Below are 9,569 nucleotides of genomic sequence, written 5' to 3' on the forward strand. Positions count from 1 at the left end.
TTTATAACAGTTATTTAAAGGGGGTACATAACTAGCTTTATTTAGCATTATATATGTCTGTACACCACTACACAAATATTTGTTTTAAAAAGGTGCTAGGGCTAAGTGTAATAGTCAATGATTTTCTATATGGCTATTAGCATACTTCAAGGTCTGTTTTAATGTTCATAGTTAACACATGTATGATTTACAGGATCACGCTTCTTCAAATTTTCAGTTTTCAACTTTTGTTTACATTAAGATTGCAAAAGGAAAGGTATGATCTGATTTTAAGACTGAACACATTTTGAATATGTACTGTAAACAAAATTCCCTGCAAAATATTTATGATATGAATTATGTTCTCTTTAACATTTTATTTTCAAAATAATTATGTATACACAATAATATAAAGTGTTACATGTAGCACAATATAGAAAGTTATGTTAATCACGTTGGTCACTGTACCTGTCCTATAGGATATGATTCTATTAACACCTCCATCCAGGCATTGGAATGCAGTTAAAACCCAATTTGACACAAAACTTTTTTCAAATGCACTTTCCATTGAACACATATAACTACTTGTATTTCACTAGTACATCCAATTTCAATGTACATGTATAATGTACACATGAATTATGGCAAGTAAATGCTTCCTTCTGTTAACTTTACATACAGTTCTCGAAATCAATATTGAATCCTGCATCTAAGTTCCAGGGAATATTTATTCACAAATAAAAAGTCAAATTTCTTGTCAATCTCAACTGAAGACTTTGCAGTTAGGTTATATTCTAACTTGAGATTCCATACTTTTACCAAAATGATATATTATATAAGGTTGTCCTTCTGTCTAGTATGGGTTCGAATCTTTGAGTTGGGAAATATCTCTGTAAAGACAGTAAAATTCAAATTTGCATATCTGTCATGCAATTAAATTACCGGTCAGTCAACGCACGGCCACACGGATTAAAATGAATTAAATAATCAATTTCACATGTCATTGAAAATTATTGAAAGTGAAACAATATATTTGCATCCCTGGTTAGATAGTCTCTTTAAAAGAAGTACTTTACAAGTTGATTAAAACTATTTAAAGAAGATTATACAAACAGACATTTACTAGTATCAATTTACAAATTTGCGACCGGGTTGTAATATATTCATCATTTCATACAAACATTTTGGCAGATGAAGATTTTTTGAAACTCATGACAGTTGCTCGATGTATGTTAGTAGGTCAGTGATGAATGAACCCTGGCCAAGCCGGTCCCGCACATAGTTACAACCGTCTTTTAACAAAACAAAGAGAATTTAAACTAAAACTCACCCAAACTTGGAGAATCGTTTTACTGGTAACATGTATGACTTCAGAATTCATCAATGATTGAAGTGTAATGTCTCGGTAAATGCAAGCATGACGTCTCATTTGTTTACTACAGGTGCTCTGACGTTTCAAGCTTCCCTGTGACGTCATAATCGATACAAAAAATGCTGCCAGTTTTGTTATGTCGCGTTTCTTTATTAAGATGAGGGTTTATTCAATCGTTGATTTCATATATTAAAAGAACTGAGGATTTCATTTAACACTAAAAATATTCTTATGTGTTATTTACAAAGGTTTAGTTTACTTCCGGAAAAAAATCTCCCAACTTAAAAGGTCAAGTATTGTGTACGTGATCTGACGTCAACCAGATGTACAAGAAAACTCCTTAACATACCCTATATATAAAATGGGAAGTAAATGTAATATTTATATGCCTCCGTACGATATTCAAATTATTGCCGATAAGTAATAAAAATGTTATTAGGTTACGAATGGGAAAAGACACGAGATTGACATACAACCACCAATAGTCCCGATCTTGTGTTTGTACAAGAGACGGGCCCTGGGTTCAAATCAATGTGGCGCAGTTTCGTGAGCAAAGTAAACTTAACCGTTTTTAGAGTAATTCTTTGTCAGTTGCCCTCATGCATGAATGTGGAATCTTTATATTACCAAAAACATTGCCCAGAAAGAACCTTTAATTTTTCTTAACGAGTAAAACGGTTTTTGGCGTCACATTTCACGAACGACTGAAGCTCAGTTATTCGTGAATGTTTTCCAAGCCCGATATTTAATTCGATTGACAACAAAAAGTTTCAAGAATAACTGATATTTTATCTATTTGGGTCCGTTTTTAATTACTTGTTAAAAACCAAAATTTCTCGCACGACCATGCCTTTTGCTGATGCAACAAATTGGCACGATAATTAAATTTTGATAATTATCTAGGAACTTGATATTTTTTAAAATGAAATCTAGGCCTGATGCCACTCCCGTTTTTTTTTCAAATTCAAATTTCAAATTTTTACAAAGGTGTTTCTTCCTTGGATGGTTTCCGTGGATACAAAAAGTGTCGTTTTGTAATGTATTGAGATTAGTCACATTTTGATAAACATTCTTTTTCCAAACTTTCAAATTTTTAGGTTTGATAGAAAAGGAACAGTAGAGTTGCTTGAACGACAAAGTAGGTCATTTGAAAGGTCCAAATTTTTATTTTTGTATTTTTTTAACAAACAAAAAAGTTACCCATAAATTACCGATAAACAGAATATTAGGCATTTGGTTTTTGTTACAGGCTCGAGATACCTGTGATAAAGACAGTATCAAAAATCATTTGCTTAATATTCTGTATTTGTACTGTGCATATATTTCGTGCTGACCTTGTGGTAGCGACTAATGGCAACAATATTTGAATACACAGTAGAAGGGGCGTGTCATGCGCGAGAAAGGTAGGCAACAAAATAAAGAATATCAGGAGCAGATCAAATCATGTTTTGATAGGTATCTAGGGCAGTTCCGTATCCTCTCCCAGTTCTGCTGGCTAGGAAGCCTCGACATACTTATCTAGCTCTGGATGTCAAGGAGGGAGACTTAGGGTAAGGGACATAACTCTTGAAATCAGTGATATGCTTGTATCGTATTCAATTTTATTAAAACATGTCAAGCTTTCATTTGAAACTGAATGTAATCAATCCAAGTTACTTTGATTCTTACAAGAGATTGATGTAAAATTCTGAATACAAACATTCTAATAATTTGTAAGATTTGTATCCCTTACCTTAGGTCTACCACTTTGAAATGTCCTAAATGGGTCTGCTCCAGGACACAGCTACCCCCGGCATTTCTGCCTATCGGAACGACTGCGATAGCACCAGTCAAATTACTTAATCTGCCAGGAATATGTATGACTGTGACAGGTACACTGTTTCTCAGTGTAAACAAAACTAAAAATCTAAGTTATTCAAGTCCATAACCGTAGGAGACGTTTCAAGTCTTTCTACTGGTGATGTACACAGCAGACTAATCGTCAATGTTGAAAATAACTTTCTTGTTTTGTTTTGTGCCTTTTTTGTTTCTTTGTTTTGTTTTTTGTTCGTTTGTTTGTTTGTTTGTTTGTTTATTTTGTTTTGTATATTAATGAGTTTGATGTTAAAATTATTAATGTTTTATTTTGTAACATGGCACATTATCTTCTCCCGCATTAATTATTTTGCAAACGCTATATGTTTTTTTTTTTATGAAGAATGTGAAGCAAACATATAAAAGGGTAAAGAAATATTATGTTGTCTGAAAGATGTAAACTTCAATGTACATAATGAATGTTTTTGTATCGAGTTATTCCTCTTTGTACATTGAAAACGTGCAAGTCATACTTGTTCTCGTTGCCTTTAAGGCTTATAAATAACCAAACCTCTTTGCATTATTCCAAGCTATTGATTGTAGCTACATGTTTTAAATAGAATGTTATTTTCTACAACTTAGCTAACATATTAAGTTATTATCCTTAATCATAAAATAATTTTGACGCTTAAGATTAATATAAAGACCACAATTAAAGAAATTTTCTGGAAACAACATATTATACACTATAAACACAAGACAATTTAAATGTGCAAAACACTGAATTGCAAATCTTGCGCCGCTTTTTCTTCAACCTACCATGGCATGTGAGTAACCATTGGATGCAGATTTGCATGGGATTTAATAAAATGCATTTTGTTTTACAATATTTACTAAAATAAATTTGTAGTTACAATTTGAAATTCATGGGATTTTTTTGTGTCCCATGGGATTTTTTTCTCCCATGGGACTTTTTTCTCCCATGGGATATCTTGTGTTAAAATACAATGATAGTCATAGAGAGTGTATGCCTTACATAATTACTTAGTGCATTTTTCTTCTGTGCAGTATGAATAAAAAAGGTGAATGACTAAAAGAGAGAGGTTTTTTGTATTGTTTTGGGATGTTTTTGAAGTTTTAAATCTTTTATAGCTTTGAAATGAAATCACTTTGAAAATTCACTTATCAACCACAAATGTAAAACAACGAAATAGAAAAAAATATTCAAAGACACTCTGACTATAAATATGCTGTTTAAGAATATTAACTTAGAATGCTATATGAGCAGTACTTTTATCTTAGTATTTAAATAAATTATAAAAATTCTAATGGAAGTCTAAATTCAGGTCCATAATCAGCTTTTTGGCACTTCTTTTTCTTCTTGGTCAGCTTCAACCCATGAAACATGCTTCCTTTCTCGTCTCTGTAGAATAAAACAAGTAAAAATCTTTATGCAAACAAAATATATAAAATATTTTACAATACCATTTTATTTGTAATCAAAGTGATCTTATTTTTTCTTACTTGATATATGTTCATTTCTAATATCAACAGCTGAAATTACTTGCAATCAGACATCTAAAAGATAACATGAACAGACAAACAGACACACAGATAAAGTGCTTTCTATATAAGTTCGTGGCAGCACTTTTGATTTATTGTGCAAAGTATGAAGAACAGATGGACGGACACCAGTATGCCATAATATGTCCCGTCTCAAAAAGCAGGAGTACAAAAATTCTGGAGAACAGTGTATACCTGATATGACAAAGTATCAAGTTTGCATATACTGAATTAGTCATTCACCATAGAGGCAAGCAGGTGGCTGGTCCCTGAAATGGTGAAAAACAATTCTGCATGATAATACATATGGTACCTTTCAATTTAGTTGAATTAATTTTCATTGCAAGCATCCTTAAAGCAGTTATCTTGTAATGCACATAAGTAACATTCAATGTTAAGTCCAACATGCTGGGGGTAAGTTTAATCAAAATTAATTAAGAGATTGTGGAGAAAGCTGTCGTTGAACTTTCAAAAAATGTAACAAGTTTAGTGTAGTCTGAGTTGCACATTTCATTTTGTTACTTTGTGTGTATGATTTTAGTTACTTTATGTTCTTTGTTGTGTATGTCTGTTTCCATGTCTGGTCTTTGTCCCTGAATTACATTCCTTTGATTGCTGCTATTACATTGGTTCCCTTGATTACCTTTGAAACACAAGGTATGTAAGTGGTGCAAAGAGAAGAGCTTAAAAAATAATGGTCCAGTTCAACTATAATTTTAGAATAGGACTTGACAAACTCTATTTGCAATTGAATATTCACACAATAAATTTGTTTTTGGCTTAATCATATAACAAAAGCATCTGTATATAAAAAGAGATATCTCCTGATAGCAAGTAATAGTGATTTTTACCAGAACTTAACATCTAGCTAGAGCTTGTTTATCTTTCCTCAGACATAGTTGGTTTAATATTTAATTTTGCAAGTTCTTTATACATCACTCACCTTTTACGAGTCATTACTAAGAATCCTTTCATGCATCCTCTAATCTCTCTTGAGCAACATAGAGCACCTTCAAAACAAAATTATACTTATTATGCATTATTTCAAAATTAGATAACTTTCAGATTCTGTATATAGACAGTAAAATGGAGTTATAAACTTGTAACTGAAACAGGGGCTGCACTGGCTTCCAAAATTCTATCACCAATTTTTTTTTAATCAATGTTCAGAAATAAGAGCAAAAAGTGGTGCCAAAAAAAAAAATTCCAATTTTTTAAAATATGACGGTACTAAGTCCACTGATGAAAGTCCATGAGAAGAAAAAATGAAATCAGTACAACTTATATGCCATATATATACAATTTCCAAATCGTAACACAATTTCTCTTCAAACACAAGAAATCTGACACCCAAATTCCCACTAATGAAAACTTGCATCCAATCTTCAGTGTGTGATGGACTGGTTGAAAAACTAAACTAGTATTTTTATATTTAAAATGCTAAAATCAAAACTCTGTACTACATTTGGGTCTAGAAGCACTGAATCTATTATGGTTTCAAATGATCATATCTATATTGTTAATTTCAAATTTAAAGCCTTTCTGAATTGTTAATACAGAAGATTAACAACATAAACAAGTTACATTTGTACCCATAACTATCCATATCTACATTTTAACAAAAAAAAAAAAAACATTTGTAATGTATCTTATGTGAGACAGTACCTACCTACCTCTATCTAGTTTGTCTTACTGCATGCACAGATAAACTTATGGAACATATACAAAATGTATTATTCCAGAATCCAGCATTCAAAAATGGTCATTGCTTATACTGTTTTAGTCACATTTTTAACTCAATATTTATTCCATCATTTGTAGAAGAATTACCATTGCAGTACATAAATAAAAATCATTGCTTAAAATATGCAAACTATAAAGTTTGACTCTGCCACATTTGCCCAAAAAATGGCAAAATATTGAAAAAAAATTCCAACAAAAAAGGGGGTGTCTAATCCAGACCATACCCTTTGAAAAGCCATCATGTTTACATGGCTTTAGTAAAGATAATCTGGAAGTGAGACCTGCTGTTGTTGTCCAGTACATGCAGCCCCACTTGTAGTTGTAGCTGTAAAATGGTTATGACTGACTGATTCTTCAACTCGCGTCTATTTCCTTTTAGTAAACGACAATATCGAATACTCGGGAATGAATGATACTAACCTGTTTCTATTTTGGAAAGAACGAGTTTAAAATATTAATTGCATCCACGATTTTGAAAGCAGTGAAAGTTCTTATTCTCGCGTGCTTATTCTCATGCGAAGAGGTACCAGTATCGTATTGCATATCCCTGAGCGGGTGTACGTCAAAACATGGATGCCATAAAAATATAGTGCATTTTCTTTTTGCCTCTCTACAAACTAATGTTTTGTCAAAAGACATGAACAATGACTTAAAAAATAGAGCAAACATCACACTGTAAGATGAAGAACTTTTTTAAAAGAAAATCTAACATAATATCATAAAAATGTTCCACTGAAAAGGTTGGTTTGGTGAGTGCAAAACGAAAGTGAAAGTAGGGAAAATGGCTATTTATAGTTCAAGACTACTTTTCTGTCCAATCTTCGTGGACTCACCCTATTTTTTTTGCGGGAAATTATTTTTTCACATGTCCTTAGAAATGCTACATAAGTGAAAGTTTTATTGAATCAATTTACATATTTTTAAAAAAATCCTAAAAATATGCACTTCACTATAGAAGTCTATGGGAAAATTAATACGATACTGAGACCAAGAGTTTCTCAATGAGTTTGGAAATACAGGGGAAAGAAACGAATTATGGTGTAATGTGACAAGTTATGATTTGACCACGGACCAATACGTAACAACACATGGAAACGTTCTATCGTGCATCACATTTCACACTCCTAGTATTTTAATCGTAAGTACATTTTTTTATCAGGCTTTCTAAAAATCAGACAGCACGTCAAAAACCAACCCAATTTAATTTTATTTCTTGTTTAGAAACAGTTACTGATCACATAACCAGTCTTAGTTTTTTATTTGTTTGTTGCGCTAAATAGAGAAAAAGTTTGTACAAAAAGGTAGATTGTACAGAAATTTGCACAGAAGCATCGTTTGTTTGGTAGGTTTTTCTTCACCGTGAATTACTTTTTATCCAACATGAAAAACTTTTCCATTAGCAGTGTCTGAATTTTATGTTGACTGGTACTTAACATTTGATCTAAACGGAACCTTTCAGGGCTCTCCTAAGTGTTATTTGTACAAATTTGTTGTTGAATTTGTACCAAGTCTGCAAAAATATTTAACAAAACGGACTTATTACAAAAAAATGCCTTACTAGATGTAAACTAAGATAATCATCACATTCCTTGTTTGTTGAAACTGGGGGTCACTATGGTATAGAGATGTCAAATAGATAGTGTGCTTTGTGCACAATGAAAAGTGTCGAGGATGAATTTCATTTTGTATCGAGTTGTGACGCCAGTATGTCTAGCCTTATTATTTTAGAAGCCCCTCCTCTTTCAAAATATAGTACATGCATATATTTCAAAATCACTGGAAATTTCAAGGTGATGCGTAATTTATGTAGGTTCCTTTTCCATGTATTTACAGTCTTAACTTAATTACTTTAATTATGATTGTGTATTTGCATTTGTAACGTATATCATCTTCTGTTTAGTTGTTAGAAAATTGGGATATGTACTGTTGTTTGTTGTAACATTGTACTGGTGAGCATGATTGCCTTACTTAACTTATAAAGATATTGATTTGAATTGATCTTTACAATCAATTTAAAAAATCAAAATCTGCCGTCAAAATGTATCCGTACTTAAATTTTCGTTTATTACGAGAAAATGACTACAGGTATTAACAGCTCGATATTCCGTTTTACTGTTAATTAAGTACAATATACAGGAAGTGGTCGGTTTAGCTGGGGGCACTTATAATCTAGGTAATAAATACATCCCGTAATATGGCTTCGTACGTGTTTCGTGTGGCAGATCAAGATATTTACAAAATATGAGCTGACATAGGACCCTAAATTTACCCAAGAAAATTATGAAAATGATACATTCTATTCACTTTTATCGGAAATATGTGAAGCAACTATTTGTTTGATTATTTCTTATGCACAAATGTCACATTAAAAAAATCAATTTATAAGGGGACCAAGAACAGCCGCCATAAAACCTGGTTTAATCCTCAATGTCCAAAGGAAATGCCTGTACCGAGTGACGATGACCATTGCAATGGTTGCAAACTTTCCGGTTGTTCTTTGATAATACCATTTAAATTTTATGCAGACTTTTCATTTTGACTCTTATATAGAGTTTATCACTTCGATAACTTTGTTAATAACCATTCATTTGTTATGGACAAATATTCATGTTTGTCTCTCACCCTTTGTTTTACGATAATATTCTACACATTGCACGGAAAGCTCGACACTCGCCCAATAAGTAAACTAAACTGTCGAATAGGCTTATTCGTAAGGGAAATGTTATGATATTCTTGTCAGATCTTTAAGGATGACATTTTTTTGGTACATATATTTCATTGATTCGCTCATGGAGTCTTTAAATAGAAATTGGACCACTATAGGAGAGTTCGCCAATCTCATTAGTGATGTCATATTCACTAATTTTCATATCATTAAGTGTCAAATTGGTTGGGAAATAAACAACGAAATAAACAATTAGCAAATTCATGATTAGAATCCCAATTTTCAACACTTTATAACGTTATTTTATATCCAATTTTGGTTCTGTAAAATGTTTCATTTAGATAAAATAATTCATATTTTGTGTGTAAATTTTTTACTCTTTTACTTAAAAAATAAATTTGAAATGATATTTATATGTAAACCTCTATTATCATTAGAAAATATTTTTATGCT

The 9,569-nt window shown here is 31.8% G+C and overlaps 2 long non-coding RNA genes across 2 annotated transcripts; both read right to left on the bottom strand.

The window, feature by feature from the left end:
* Window positions 1-336: 336 nt before the first annotated feature.
* On the bottom strand, window positions 337-1,561 carry LOC148612502 (uncharacterized). Its single transcript, XR_015924421.1, has 2 exons — window positions 1,310-1,561; window positions 337-869 (listed from the first exon to the last, which is right to left on the bottom strand). It is a non-coding gene; the product is annotated as an uncharacterized LOC148612502 (long non-coding RNA).
* Window positions 1,562-4,421: 2,860 nt separating this feature from the next.
* Window positions 4,422-6,974, bottom strand: LOC148612503 (uncharacterized). The gene is made up of 4 exons (XR_015924420.1): window positions 6,872-6,974; window positions 5,652-5,718; window positions 4,904-4,977; window positions 4,422-4,568 (listed from the first exon to the last, which is right to left on the bottom strand). It is a non-coding gene; the product is annotated as an uncharacterized LOC148612503 (long non-coding RNA).
* Between the last annotated feature and the right edge of the window lie 2,595 nt (window positions 6,975-9,569).

This window comes from Perna viridis, chromosome 7 (assembly GCF_037379345.1).
Source record: "Perna viridis isolate PV_CMFRI_1.1 ecotype Kerala chromosome 7, ASM3737934v1, whole genome shotgun sequence".
In the NCBI taxonomy this organism is placed as follows: Eukaryota; Metazoa; Mollusca; class Bivalvia; order Mytilida; family Mytilidae; genus Perna; species Perna viridis.